The 15,785-nt window shown below is 35.6% G+C and overlaps 1 protein-coding gene and 1 long non-coding RNA gene across 8 annotated transcripts in view; one reads left to right on the forward strand and one right to left on the reverse strand.

The window, feature by feature from the left end:
* Positions 1-15,466, reverse strand: part of LOC129126958 (uncharacterized) — a 30,298-nt gene extending 14,832 nt beyond the window's left edge. Inside the window, exons 1-4 of one of the 3 annotated variants that reach the window (XR_013181381.1) lie at positions 15,332-15,466; positions 12,756-12,843; positions 11,450-11,524; positions 8,985-9,166 (exon numbers count right to left, since the gene is read on the reverse strand). This is a non-coding gene — a long non-coding RNA (uncharacterized LOC129126958). Of the gene's footprint in view, positions 1-8,984; positions 9,365-11,449; positions 11,525-12,755; positions 12,844-15,331 lie in introns of those variants that run through there. The other 2 variants (XR_013181377.1, XR_013181378.1) reach the window with 2 other exon arrangements.
* The window catches only part of PHF14 (PHD finger protein 14), a 162,817-nt gene that overhangs the window by 76,565 nt on the left and 70,467 nt on the right, over positions 1-15,785 (forward strand). The window lies entirely within an intron of this gene.

Below are 15,785 nucleotides of genomic sequence, written 5' to 3' on the forward strand. Positions count from 1 at the left end.
TGAATCTCATTTACAACAGCTGAGACTATTACTATTACTTACACATTGTGTCATTCCTTAACATTCTTGTCTCAATGAAATTAAATTTTTTGCATCTGATTTGCTTCAAGCCATTTAAAATGCCAAAGACAAGATTCTGTATTAAGATAGGAATTCAGTATCGCTGAATATTCCAAGTAGTACTTCATTACCTCGTAACAATCTCATTCTTCTTGAGATTTTTTTTCCTAAATATTTACCCTTGAATAGATTTTTTTATATCTTGTCATTTGAATAAGTGTTTTTTGAATATTGTCTTGTGGAAATGAGAAACAAGCAGTTTAAGAATTTTGCCATGCTTGCTGTCTTGAGTAAAGTTATAAAGTCACAGATAAATATCTAAGCCTATCACAGATTTCATCTTGAAAAAGGCCTAAAAATTCATTTAGTTCTGAGAAGAAAGGATGTGGAAAGGATATGCAAGAAAAAGAAGTAAAGCTTAAGTTTTCTTCAAGAATATGAAAAAGCTCTTAGCAAAGACTAATATGTTTATCTTTTTCATATCAGTGGTTGTAACAATGCAAAGGTCAAGCGTAAATTAATGTGCAGTGCTTTGATTAAGTAGCTGAGTTCATCCCATTCCCTCCTGCTCCTTTCCTTACCCAATTGTCAGTAAAAGTACATCAGTGTTACTGTACTGCACGTGCACTTACTGCTGAGGAACAGGAACACTAAATCCCTCTAATTCTGACTTGGACAGATCCCTTGGACATGTGATGTTGTATTAGGGAAATAGTCAGTAAAGTGTGAGCTGACATTGGAATATGGTGTAGTAACTGACTTTTACCATTGCACATAAACAGAGTAATTATTCTAAATCATAGCATCACTTTCAGATGGATAACCACTAAAATCACTGCACTGTGGTTTCCTGAAAATGCCACAATCCTTCAACTGCCAAATTAAGCCCAGGGAGAACAACCATTGGTAGTGCCTGCACAGTTATGTAGAAGGATGAGCCTTGAACCAAATGAAAAGATGTTCTGGAAGAACAGTAACCTTTCCCATGATGTGCACATTTTCCATTACATTTCTGACACAAAATACTGTGAAATGATTTAATGTTGACATTTTGTTTTGCTGACTTTTTCCTTTCTTATTAAAAAGAAACAAAAGTTAGGTTAGGAAAGTAGTGGGAGGGTGGCCAAGCATTTTAATTCTAATACAGAAATCTCTGCTTTAAAGTCAAAACCAAAAGCCCTCTAAATATACATTGTTTCTGACATTGGATTGGACAGATTTTAGGGGGAAAAGAAATACACTTATCTCCAGCATCAATATTGAACACCTTGATCTGTAAGATTAATTTATGTTGCTGCTTTGCAGTAGTTACATACCAAGTATGCTAATTCAGTGCAGTATCCTTTCTAATTAACAGTCACAGAAATCTTACACATCAGCTATATAACACAGCACATGCAGTACACTTATTTCTGCTTGTCATTTTTGATGTATATTGCTAGAAGTGATTGTAGAAGGGAGCAAACCATGAGCAGACATGATACAATGAAGGGTCAACACTTGTCACTTGGAAAAGGATAAAATTTTATTGACTGAGGAAACAGAAAGCTGCTCTCCATTCATGCTGTACAGGAGCTTGTCTGAGTCTAAAGTAATACATGTAAGAATACTTGGACAGAAGAATTACTTGTCTAAAGTGTGGTTCATGCATCCTTTGGCAGCTTTCTATTTCATGTTTCAGAGCTGATGAAAAGCCTTGCTTGTTTCTAGCACAGTATACAATTTTATCTTTGAAAAACACAGCTTTTGCTTTTGTTTTCTTAAGGGTGTGTGATGTTTTCTTGGCACCTCATTTATTTTATCCTTCTCCCATCCATTTTCAATGTGTTGGATGATGGTTTTTGTCACTGAAAGTTAATCAGTTTCCATGAGGGGGCATCTGTGTTTATTTTCAGTGACTTTGCAGTCACTGAAAATAAACATAGAATTTTGTATATACAGTTAACTTACTTGAAAGAAAATGTGTATGTTGGAATATATTTGTCACATTATTTAATCAGTGACCAAAAAAGCATGCTGGCATTGACAAATTCAAAATAGTCTTAACTTCTGGGAAGAGAACCTCAGTTCATTGTAATTTAAATACTTGTAACTAAAAGTGAAACACTAGCAACTAGCTCTCTCCTTTTCCTGAAAACGAATGTGTACATCTGGATTTTAAAAATAGGACGTGTCTTGGAAAAACTGCATGGCATCTGGTAGCACTTCAGGACTTTCTAAAAGCTTCAGCATCCTACATATGCTAAACCAGTTTTGAGGAGTTTTTTTTTGTTTTTGAGAGGAAGCTGAAATGGCAGTGATAGCCAAAGGTGAAAATGGTACCCATACTTAAAAGTTGAAGAATCACTCAGTTTTACCATGAGAAGTAAAAACAAATATAATTCAGTGATATTAGTGGACTGATAGTTAAATAATTAAATTCTAAAAAATTTTGTTGTAATAAAGACTAAAATAATTGCAAAAATCCTAATGGCAGTAAGCTAGACAATAGAATTTGTTGGCATTTATTTGACCATAATATGTAAACAATAATTTCAGAGCTGTTTCGTGCAAAGGACTATTAAAAATGAAATAGATGTTATGAAATTGTTCTGGCAGCCTCTATCTGTTTGCTAACAATTTAATACAGCAATAAAAGCTAGCAGTAGCAGCACCAAAATTGCATAGCAGAAACTTGATTATAATTTGTTAAGAAAATATTGTATGGATTAAAGTGCTCACTTCAGTGTAAACTGTGGCCAGAGTTTATCCTTGGGTTTAAAAATCTCATAAATTTGAATAGCTTTTTAAAGTGTTCTTGTTAGTAAAAGTCAGAGACAAATTATGCCTTGTGCTGATGTTGCTGCCTAGGGAAATAGAAGAGAGGAGTTAAATCTTTTATTCTATAAGTATGCCTGTATTAAGCCTTCCTGGGACTCAAAATGGAAGTCTCTTTGGACCTTGTGATATGCACTTCTTAGTTAGGCATTCCCATCTCTGTTCAATGTTCCAGGTGAATAAAACATAACAGCTAATGGGTGGGACTCATGCCTGCATTTTTGCATCTAACTGAAAACATGCTCATTAGCACAACCAAGTCTGAGACTTGTCTCAGACTTGACCCAGACTTGTGGTTTATGCCTGGGGAAAGGCAAATTAAAGAAACAAAAACTTCACCTCTAAACTCTGTCTTTTTGAAATTGTGAGGTCCATTCTAATTGTGAATTTGATTCTCATTTCCTTTGTAGGGCTATTTTTGAGGGAACAGAATCTATTTGCATTTCTGAATTGTCTGTCCTTTAACTTGTATAGAAACTCTGACTACATTAGGAGATTTGTGGAAGAATTTTCTGGAAGTGAAATGTGCTTTATAAGTGCTTATTGAACTTGACACTAAGTTGATGGAATAGAATATTCCATCTGCTGGTTTAATTGGCAGGAGTCTGTGCAAGTCCATGGAAATTTTTCCTTGAGCACCTCAACTGTTTTTGAGACGTTTAGGATATTTAAAATATATTTCTATAGAATGATTTGTATTTCTTAAAGTATTTTGAGAAAAAGGGGAAAATGTAGAAATGCTGCCCAAGACACAGTTTCTGGGAAACTGAGAAAAGGAAATGAGACAAAAGAAGGGAAGAGAGTAAATGAGTAATGAATGGAGGAGAAATGAGTTTTCAAATTCTGTAAACCTTGAAGTCATGAACAAAGATCTGAAAATGCAAAAATTTCACATGAAAGCTAGAAGAGATCCAGTCTAGACCCTGCTGAGGACAGCTTCCTGGCAGTGCATATTCTCTGTTAACATTTCACAATGCAGGAATTGAGAAAAGGAAAAGTTAAGTTACTTGAGAATGGTACAAAATGGGACAAAAGAAGATCAGCCTTGAAAAAGAACAGTTGGTTTTTGTGCATGTTCAGGAAGAATAACAAACAGGATTCAGTCACAGCATAAGAAATAGTGACAAGGATAACCTTATTTATTGAGCTGTTTATTTCAGGATTAAAGACCATTTCTTAATAAATGACAGGAGGAGAAAGGAAATTTTAGATTTTTTTCCCTTGATGAAGCTTGTAACTGCCATAGTGTATGTGAGTTTGTGGAGGGATGTTTAAAAAATCACTTGAGGAAAAAGTACTTAAATGTCCTCTTTTGAAAGAAAATGTAATATCTTTTAAGAAATTAAGGTTGCTTGAGTAAAATCAGTAGTGCTAGCTTTAGTAGTTTTATTGAGTGATGAGAACAGTAATATTTATTTGAAGTGTCTCTGCATTTTGGAGAGAATGTGCAACTATGGGTATGTAAAAACTGCAAAAGCAGCAGTTTAATGTCTGAAAATGCAGAGCAGATGAAAAGAGGAAAAATAAAAGTGCTACTTTGTCATAGTAAAAATTGTTTAAATTTACATAAAAACAGCCGGTCTGCTAGTATCTACTGACAGTTCTTTTAATAACACTTGCTGTGAAAAAGAGATAAGAAAACCAATGGGCTTTTAAAACTCCAGTGGTAATCTTAGTTTTTCACATTAAAGAACAATAAGTAAACTGCAGGACTTCAATTTTCTTTAAATTTGAAAGGTTTTCTAAATAATTTCTGCTGTTATTAAGAACAGAGTCACAGAATACTTGAGATTGGAAAAAACCTCTGGAGCTGGTCTAGTCTGAGCCCCCTAAATCCAAACAAGTCAGATAGCAGGTTACTCAGGACAGTGTCTAGTTGGGTTTGGAATATCTCCAAGGATGGAGTCTCTTCAACCTCTCTGGACAACTTCTTCTGTTGCTTGTTCCTCCTCAGAGTGAAAAAAAAAAAATTCTTACATTTAACAATCTCCTTTATTTCAATTTTTTGCCTGTTGCCTCTTGTCCTTTCACTGGGCACCACTAAGAAGTGTGGCTGTCTTTCCTTCCCTCAACAGGTATTTTACACACTGAGAAGATTCTTGCTGAGCCTTCTCTTCTCCAGATGAAATAATTTCCAGCCTTAGCCTATTCTTGTATGGCATTTACTCTAGGCAGTCATCTTCATAGTCCCTTTGTTGGACTTATTCCAGCAACTCCATTACATTTTTTTGTACTGGGGACCCCAAAATTGGATGCAGTGTTCTTGGTGTGATTCCACCAGTGCTAAGTCAAAAGAAAGAGTACATTTATTGTTCTTAAAAGTAAATGATTAAAAAAAAAAATTCTATTATATATAACAGGTACAATTTAGTTTGTTATGAAAGAAACATCTTTCTGTAGTCAATATAGCGAGCATTCAGAACACTACTGAAGAATGAGAAAGTAATTTTGCTTATTAAATTCATGTCTTGGAAAGTCATGTCATAGCTGTAGTTTGTTGTTGGAATTTAAAAACTGAATTCATTGAGCAATATTTTTGAGAATTATCAATGCTAATGCTTGCAGTTTTCCACTGGAAGTTGCATCTTAGTATGAGGTTCCACTGTGTAGGTTCAGATAAAACATCCACAGTTCCACTCCCTTCCTCTGCTCTCTTTGAAAAGTCCTTTTTTTAAATGCATTTCTAAATCCACTACGTTAGAATATCACCCTAGCAATAGCTTTCAGGGGTCACATGTCAAATTGCATTAAAAGAGCTGTATCACCTAACCTGGCAGCAGACTGAGACACCTAAAAACTCACAAAACTCAATGGGCTCTTTGCCAATTCTGCCAACCCCAGGAAATCATAAATGATGTCACAGCTAAAACTCCACATTTAGCTAAAAAAGAGGTAGAAGTGCAAGGAGGGAAAATCTAGTGGTGTTGCACTAGAAGGATAAGGTCCCTCATGGGCCATGGAGAACATGAGGGCAGGAGGATTGTCAGCTTTTAAGTTATCCTTTGCATTCCTTGTTGTGAGTTCTGGAGTACCCCACAAAGTAGGGTAGTGGGGTGCAGTTTTTACACACCCTAAGAGTTAAGATTTCCACTCTCCTAATTCCAAGCCAAACTGGGAATGCAGCAGCTGACTTTCTGTGGAGTAATGGAAGAGTACTAACAGCAAGGTTTTTTTTTCTCCTAGTTCCTTGGAGACCTGATCTAAACAGTTTGTGCCATGAATTCCTAAACTACACCAAAACTATTGTGACCTCTTTTTCACACTGTAGGTAGAAGCTTATATCTCTGTATAGGCTTTTTTATGCAGTATATAATAATTATTAGTCAAGCTGTTGTTCTACTTACTATAGAAAACTCAGAAGATTTTAGCTTAAAAGACTTTTATGTTGAAAATTTTAAAAGACTTTTATTTTGAAACTTCATGTTATATTATATGTACTTCATTCTATTTAAGTTGAATAAGAACTATTAAGTTCCTATTGTCTCAGTCCCATTATAAAAATACCTTAATATTTCATTCAAATCTAGTTTCACTATTTGACAAGATGCCTCAATTGCCATGTTTCCTTCATTTTTGTATTTGAATTTGTATAAATCATGTCTATGGGTGGATAATTTTTTTTTTTGTTATGAAGATTGATAGAACTCTGAAATTAAGCAGCACAGTATTTTCACTATAGTTTAATCCATATTACAAATTTTTGAAGTACGTTTCCTCTGACAGTTGCATGTGGAAAAGTTCATGCGAAGCTGGTGGGTTTTATAAGTTAAAATTACAAGGTTCAAAACATAACTTTTGTCACCATAAACAAAATTTATGAGTTGACAATGAGCTTAATACATATGTTTAATGAGTAAGTTAAAGAAAAGGAAAAATATTTAATATTGCTGCAGTTTTCTTTTTCAGTAGCTTGGGTGTGAATGTTATTTTTAATTTTGCTATTTTGTGAGACGTATGCACCATTGTCATTGTTTATACAAATGGCAAAACAGGCAAAAGAATTCCTTCTGTCTTGGCAGCCAGACCTTTGGGAAAAGCAATGCTTCAGCTTCTGTTGGTCTTTGTATTTGAGACTTTCTGTGTCTTTGTAAACAAGGGGAAAAAAATCTGGAATTAATTAGATAAGTCATTGTTGAATGAGCTAAAAAATGTTTAGTTTTTTTTTTCAGGAGGACTTTTTAATGAAAGTTTGGTTCTTCTTTTAGAATGTTAGCTTAAATTCATTTGTTTCAAATTCATGCTTTGATTTCTGTTTCTGAATTAGGGAAATCTAACCACTCAATTCCATCAAGAAGGATGGATTATGTGTATTCTATACAGTATTCTGTACAATGACTGTGTTAGGAAATACTGACTCACAGACAGCAAAAGTAGAAATGGGGAAATGATCAAGCAAAATGTCCGTGACTGGAACTTAGCAAAGTTCCACTCCCTGGAATTTTTAAACTAGCATTGATATAGATGAAAGTTAGCTACACTGGGCAGTGGTAATAATTCTGGTACCTGACCCCATTTTCAGTTTCTTATTTTAAAACTTGGAAAAACTTGTAAAACTTAAGTCACTTGGACTCAGAATTCTTCAGGTCTCCTGTGTATCTTTTAGGCTGGATGTTTTCAGGCAAAATTTTTAAGGTGAGATTTGAGTAAATGTCCTGTTTGCCCAGGTGTCCCTCTCCCCATACCTTTAAGAAGAAAAGTGAATTGAAGTCTTTGATCAGTGACTTAAATTTTGGCAAAGACCTCCCTTTTTTTCCCAAGGACAGAGGAGAAATTTATTCACGTCAATTGTATGAAATCTGAGAAAAGGGAAACTTTGAAGGATGTTGTGAGAGAAATAGTTTCCTCATAAATATCAGAGTCATGGCATGGCAGGTTTTAGATAATTTGTCATTGTGCTTAGAGTGTGCTGTGGGCTATTTGAGTGTACTTATCCCTACAGTTGGAGTTGCTACAAGACTTGCAGGGAACAGAAATGTAGATTGAGAAGAAAGGTGTTAAGGACAGTATCAATGACTGGTAATGCTGCACTAGGTGATAAGAGTAAAATGGGACAGTGAGTGTGGAGAGGTGTGTGACTTCCCTTCTTTTGAGTCATCTTTTGTCATTGATAGAGAGATGTGAGCAGAATGTGCAGAACTCAACAATCCACAGCAGTCACTTGTGGTGAGGAGTAGCATTTTGCTAGGCTAAGCTTCAGTATGAATATCTCACCCAGTGCTGATGTGTGATGTATCTTTGCTGGGTGGGCAGTCTTTGGTAAGGTGAAGATATTTCAGCCTCTGCTGCTCCTTGGACCAGGCTGATCCTTATCTAGCTGAATTGCCATCCTCAGATTCTCCACTGTATTCTCACAGGGTTTAATGTTCATGGGGTTTTTTTGTTTTGGTTTTTTTCCTCGAGTCACTACTCTGTACCATTTTTTATCAACAGGCATGATGAAGTTTTTTGCTCATCTACCAGAGTTTAGCATTTGCACTATACACTTGTTTCCTCAGTAAAGCTAAGCCAAAATCTTGAAGATTTGCTGTATGAAACAGGGCCTTGGGTTACAGACAGACAAACCTAAGAGCTGTGGTTGTCTGGTACAGCCCAATATGGAGATCATGGTGGGACTAGGACTAGAGAAGGACCTGAACATGGATAGTAAATGTTAAAAAATAGAATTTAAATAGTGTGCAGAGGCAGCAAAATCCAGACTATTCAAGCTTCAGGACTTGTGCAAAGTTGGACTGATTAGAGAAAGACACTGAAACAAGAAAACCACGTGGATCATAGTTAGGGGAGGGAGGATACTGAAACCGTTTAAAGGACCAGGGAGGGGTAGCTGGGAAGAGGAATCCTATGTGAAAATGAGAAGTTTGCTATGGTCAAGACAAGTCAGTGATGCTGAAATGGGGAGTGGATGACTGGAAAATGATATCTTAATAAATTTTCACTACTTCATTGTTATACGTAGCAGAAGGTATTTATTATGATTGCAAAATTATAATCAAAACATTTACAAAAGTAGCAAAGAAGTATTTATTAAAAAAGAAAAAAGTATGAATAGTAAGCATTAATGAAAAAAACAATGCTAGAGCATAATTTGCATTACTTATGTAGTTACATTTCTAATGTATTTATTTTGTATACTTTAAAACTCTTTATTCTAAATGCAGAAAAAAGTTGGTATACAACTTAATTAATTAATTGTCTGCAACCCTTCATTAAAAAGGGGTTTTTTTCTGAAGTTCCATGTTTTGTTAGATATTTTCCTTGATGTTACATGCTGTTGTTCATCTATCTTCACCTATTAATTAAAAAATAAAGTAGCTGAGTAGTTTGGAATATTTTCATTTTTTTAATGTTTTCCTCTGTTTCCAAAAATGAGTAGGAAAGGAGAGATTTCAGAAATTAGTAAATTATAATCACAGATTCAAGTACTTTGTAGTATTCTGAAATCAAGTTCTTCAACTTCTTTGTTTCCATCATTTTTATCTTTGTCTGTCTGTAATTCAAATGGTTGATATAGTCACATTCTGTGTTATTTTCTTCTAGAGAGGAAAATATAGTGAAAAGGAATATGGGGGGAAAAGGGCATTTCAGAATGCCTATGACCACTAATAAGACAAAATGCTAAATCTACTCTGTAGTTCCAAAGTAATGCAGGATGATAAATAATATTCTTTTCTTTCGTATTTTTCTCCCAAATTCAAGTTGTAAAGATAGAAGTTGATATAGATGCATTTCTTGAAATGCATTTTAGCTTCCTTTTAATGCTTTTAAAAGTTGTTTAATTTCTGCCTGGACTAAAGATCTGACATTTTTTAGAGGGAACCAGTGTCACTGATCTGACTGAAAGTGTCCAACAACAGCAGTAACAAAAGTTTAGGGAAATGGTAAAATTAAATATCAAATGGAATAATTTGATTCACCTTATGCCCAGCATGTTACAGGGTGGGACATTCCTTCTTCCTACTGGTTTCATTTGGTTTAGGTTTGTTACATATAGATTTTACTGCCAAGACATAATATAATAAGAATATGTATATCCAAACAAATTATTATTTTCCTATCTACAAAGGTAGTTTTATCTCTTGATTCAGTTGAAACAATCTTCATGCTTTATCTAGACTAGGTTACTGGTGGATGTGCTGAAAGTAATATTCAAGAATAGAGTTGTGTATGTGGTAATGACATTGCAAAAAATCTGCATAATGTTTTACTTGACTTTCATTTTTTGTCACGATGAAATAATTTTCTTAAGGGTCATTTATTGTATTATTTGAGAAAAATTTTAAGTAAGCTTGTTACAAGGGACATCATGGTATTTGATTTCACTGAACTTTTTTAGTTCTTTTGAAAGTGATTTCTTTAATACTTAGCACTGAGTTTCATAAACAGAATATCTTGTTGGTACACTGTTCCCAAACTTCTGGCATGGTGTTAACTGCTATTAATTAATAGATTTTTATAATAATAAAATACAATTTATCTTTGTTGTTTCTTTTAATATGTATGTATTACATCTGAATTTTATTTGCATGCATTCAGCCACAGTATAGACAAAACTGTGTTATAACAAATGTTATTCTAAGTATATTGTTGAAACAGTCCTTTTCAGGAATGCTGTACAGTGCTTTTAGTGATTTTTAATCAAGCTTTTAGCTTGATTATGATATAATACAGATGCATCCATTCTTTATACCTATTGGTTAACTTCTGGCTGCTTTTGGAAAAAAAACCTGTTACTAAATTTTGCATGCTTAAGGACTAGTGTGAAAGAAAATCATGATTCTTTTTTTTTTGCGTTTCAGAAATAGTCCATTTCCACTTAAGAGACCTGTTATCTTTATAGAAAATTTTAATACTGAAGATTAAATATGAAATTATAATGGAATATATGAAATGTTTGTTTTGTAAGTTAAGCTTTTCTACATCTGTCAATCAACTTGCAAAATTTTATGGCCATTAAAAAAAGGTCCAGTGTTAAGGTGCTTATTTTAAAATACAGGTATTTGTATGAACTTTTCAAGTGAATGCACTAAATTTTCCCTGCTTTTGTTTTCTTACTCTTTATTTTGTTTCTAAACACATATGTGAAATTTTTCCTTAGGCCACTTTATGTGTAAAGGTTTTATTGTGGAGTTGTAAATATAAATGAAAAATACTAGTTTTCTGTGGGGTTTTTGGCTTTTTGCTTGGTTGGTTTTTTTGCTTTGTTTTTGTTTTGTTTGAGTTTTTTGGATGGTTATCAAAATGCTTTAGATATGCTTCTACTTAAAAAGCTTATGTGTATAACCTCTTCTGGCTTTTATTTGGCAAAATGTTTATAGTGTCTAGGTTTCAGTAGAATATGAAATCATCTGTCAGTCTTAAGAAAAGGGCCTTTAATATGACTAGTGCCATTGAATTTTAAGATGGCATCAAGGACACAATATTTTACTATTTGTGCACAACAAGACTGATTATAAATCAGTTTCCAATGCCTCTTGTAGTGCACTATTGTCTTACATAGAGCCAGATGCTATCTGTAAGAGGGCTGGAAAGGTAATTTCTTATCCCTTATAACTGACAGAAATCCACTACTTACCCATGCACTGGGCATCACGGGATTTTATTCAGCATCGTGGCTTCCCATCCTGACCACAGGAACTGGCAATGCTTTCTAGTAGTGGAAATGAAAGCTTTTAGAATATCAAGAACAAATTATCATAGCTTCTTATTTGTTTGTTCCCACAGAGCTGAGACACAAGTACTCTTGAGCTCACTACACAATTCTTTGTACTGAAAAGGCATCTGCTGATGTCCCCTCTAAACTTCCTAAGCTGCAGGTTGTGGCTGTGAGCCCTTGTGGTGAGAGCCCTCCCTATCTCAACTAATGAGAGTTTGGTAGCACTGTGAGCCACAAAATCAAAGAATCACAAAATACGCTGAGTTGGAAGGGACTCTTAAGGATCATCAAGTCCAATCCCAGCCCTGCACAGGATCACACCCAAGAATCACACCAGGGGCCTGAGCATATTGTCCACATTTCTTGAATCCTGCCAGGTTTGGTGCTGTGACCACTTCCCTGGGGAGCCTGTTCCTGTGCCCAGCCACCCTCTGGGTGAAGAATGTTTTTCTAATATGTCACTTAAACCTCCCCTGACAGAACTCCAGGCCATTCCCTTGGGTTCTTTCACAGGTCACCAGGGGGGAGATCAATACCTGCCCCTCCTCCTCCCCTCACAGGAAGGTGTAACTACAATGAGGTCTCCCCTCAGTCTCCTCTTCTCCAGGCTGAACAGACCAAGTGACCTCAGCCCCTCCACATACAGCTTCCCCTGAGGGCTCTTCACCATCTTCATTGACTTCCTTTGGACACTCTCTTATAGCTTAATGTCTTTCTTAGGAATTGTGGCACCCAAAACTGCCCCCAGCACTCAAAGGTGAGTGCAGAGCAGAGCGGGACAATTCCCTCCTTGCCTGGCTGGCAATGCTGTGCCTGATGCATCAGTTCTCTCCCTCCTGGCTCCCTGGGGTACTCTGTTACTAGAAAGCATCTACAGCTCAAACTACTGCCTTCTGTTGTTTGACTCCAGCTGGCTTTCAGCCTATTCAACCTGCTTTGTTTTCTGGTACAGGAAAGTGCTGTACCAGGCTGATAGAAAAGCCTTATACTGGACACCTTTTGGTGTGTTGCAACCATTGCTGTTCCCTCTTTCACAGAGCATGTCATTTGTCATTTCAAATATGAGCAACTCCTCTGCCCTTTTTAAATCTTGGCTGAGTGCTCTCAGTTACTTTCATGTATTTGACAATGGATCCCTTGATCTTTCCCAGTATAGGAACAAGGCTGACCAACCCATGATTTCCTAGGTACTGCTTACTGTAATTTTTTGGTGTGCATATCTCACCTCTTTAACATGGGCTCATCTTAGCGTTTTTCAATTTTCAGAGTCCTGCCTTGGCTGCAATGGTGTTTCTTAGATCTTACACTGGAGTCTGACAGAGATAACAAACATCCATTTCAGAAGCATTGAATAATTCCTGTGGACTGGAATATATCCAAATGGACTAGACCCTTACTTGCTGCTTTCCTCCTGTTGGCTGTCCTTCTCTGTCCCATGTCACACTGGTAGGCATGGAGGTCTCAGGCCAAATTTTCACTGTGCTTGTTGATGCATTGAGCTCAAAGGCATCACATACATAGCCCCTTCTGCTTTATTTCTCTGAGCTCTGAGTAAATTTTCTTTTAAAAGTGCCCCTTTCACTGGGCAGCCTTCCCTTTCATAACAACTTCCTTCAAGATTCAGCCTAGCAGTGCCTTTGACAAGCCAGTACTTCCTCTTCCAAAACCATGATACAGCTTTTTGTGGTCTTCCTTATGGAGAAGTGGTGAATTCTTCTGTAATTTTAACCCATAGCAGTGGTAAGAGATTGTACTTACGCCTCACTTCGTTTCTAGACTCAATGTTCCAATAAGCCATAAAGTATCACTAGTGCCATTAATATTTTCAATCTAATTTATAAATAAAACTGGATTGTAATTGATTCCTTAAGCCTAGGTGCATCACAGGTTTTGACCTGGACTGTGATATACAGGAACTTGATGAAGAAGTTCCCTGTGATCCTGTAGAGACTTTTGAACTGTGACACAGTAGAACTGTTACAGTTCTAAGGTTTCTGGGAGTGGGAGTTTTGAGAGGAAAAAACCCTTATAAATATCTTGAAGAATAATTTACTTTGAAAGGAGGAAAAAATGCCCATCTCCTGGCTCTCAGTCTGTGTTTTATATTTGTGCTTGGTAGAGCAGCAGAGCAAGAAACCAGAATTCCTACCTTGGCTTGTTTTGTAGCATTTCTGATAGTCAAGCGTAGATTTTAACATATTGAAGTCACACAGATGGTTCTAAATGCTTCACAGATATCAATAAACTATCAATAACTGATGGCTAACTTAAAGGCATAGGCCTGTATTTTCACAGAAAACAGTATGAAAACTGAACAGTCCAGTGTCTTTGGTGTTGACTGTCCATTGTTGAAATTGAAACAGTGAAGTGAAATTTAGATTTTTCTGACAAAATTCATCCATATCCACTGATAAAGAGACAGCCCAATAAATTACTTAATCTAATATTCTGTAAAAATAAACAAAACAATTCTAATAATATTATATAATAATAACAACTTAAGACTTTCATTGATATACTGAAATGGGAAAAATATCCTTTAAACCATTTCTTTTATTTTAAAAGACTATTCAGTTTTTTTTTCAAATTATTATTATAATCTAATTTCTTTATACAGCTCTGCTAGTTAAAATGTTTCTCAAAGTATGGTCTGTAAATAATTAGCAAGTTCTGCATTTGAAGGAAGTTTAGATTTTTATTTCCAATAAAATATTTGATCTGTAAGATTAGTGGTATGCTAGTATATGTATGCAGTACTTAAGAAGGGGTACACGGTCGTCACATTAACAGAAACAGTTACAGTGAGTGACAGTACTCATAATACAAAGCTGTGTAATATATAAAATGTACATATTTTTATTTAGTTTATGCTTTTGAGTTTACTGATAGATGAAGTCATTATTACTTACCATTTTTGGAACACGTAATTTTACAGAGAAGATACTCTGTATCAATTATTGGCAGCAGAACTGAAAGTGACTGGTACTGAGGGTCAGTTGTGTTTTCTCTGAAAGTGTTTCTGCAGGCATGTCTGGTGTGCATTCAGAATGGCCTGAATGTTGCTGCTGCTATAGACACCGAAAGCTCTTAAACTCTGGAACTATATAGACTAGACATAAAAAGTGAAACTGAGCAGAACTGTCATCTCCTGTGATACAAGAAGTTGGGAAGGCAGTGAAGGACTGACAGCTGATCTTTAACTCCATTTCCGTTCTCTTTAAATTATCAGAGGAAAGCTCACGTTTATGTCTAATCCAGCAAATCACGTTTTGTTAGCCAAGCATGTTTTGTGTGCACAGACAGCATAAGACTAAAGCTGGGTGAATAAAGGGCAACTTAGCTGACCTGTCAGCTACATATTGCTGGCAACATCTAGTGCCACGTCCCAGTTCAGTTTCATTAGCATATAATGATGATTACATTATTTATCAATACTCCTCTCAAAGCTTTGTAACTCCCTATGTATGGCTTTTCCCTCCCCTAGGTTTTATGCAGTTTAAAATTAACTTAAATTGTGAGGTTCGTAATGGTACACTTATTTTCTGTTAAAACTGTGGAAAACTGTACTTGATTTCATATATAATGTAACCTATTATTAATTATTATGCTTATTGCATACCAAGCAGGTTTTTTTTCTTTAGCATGTAAGTACTTGACTAAAAATAAGTACAGTCTAATACAGTGTAGATTACACGATATTGTGCAGTTGGGATTGTGTTATACAAACCCCAACTCCATATTTTCAGTTCATAATAATAATGATGATAAACATAATGCTCTATGATCTGTTTTTCTACTTACATAATACATATGCTGGCAGTCACAAGACTCAGTTGAATTCATGGGTTGCCATTCAGTTGAATGTAATTTTTTTTTGCAGTGAGTACAGAGATTAAACTCGAAAATGGGCTCCTCGTGCTCATTCAAAATAATAGCAGGAGGAAGGAAGGGTTTTGCTTTAAGTGGAAAGGGATAGTCACTCCTTGCAGTTTAAGCACTGAATCAGATAGAGACAGCTGCAGAGGCAAGATATGCATTGCAAAAACAGATCAATTGGAATCAGTCCCATCCAAACGAAATTACATCACTCAATAACCTTCCTTTCAAGCCATTGAAGTCTTCTGGCCCAAATTTCTCTTGTCAAGTCACTGAGTTTTGCCAATGATTAAAGTATCTTGAAATTGCTTCGATAACATCAGGGACCTTGTTGTGACAAGGTCTGTAAATGCAGTCATTTAAAAGAGAAAGCTGAGTT

Source organism: Agelaius phoeniceus, chromosome 1, assembly GCF_051311805.1.
Source record: "Agelaius phoeniceus isolate bAgePho1 chromosome 1, bAgePho1.hap1, whole genome shotgun sequence".
Taxonomy (NCBI): Eukaryota; Metazoa; Chordata; class Aves; order Passeriformes; family Icteridae; genus Agelaius; species Agelaius phoeniceus.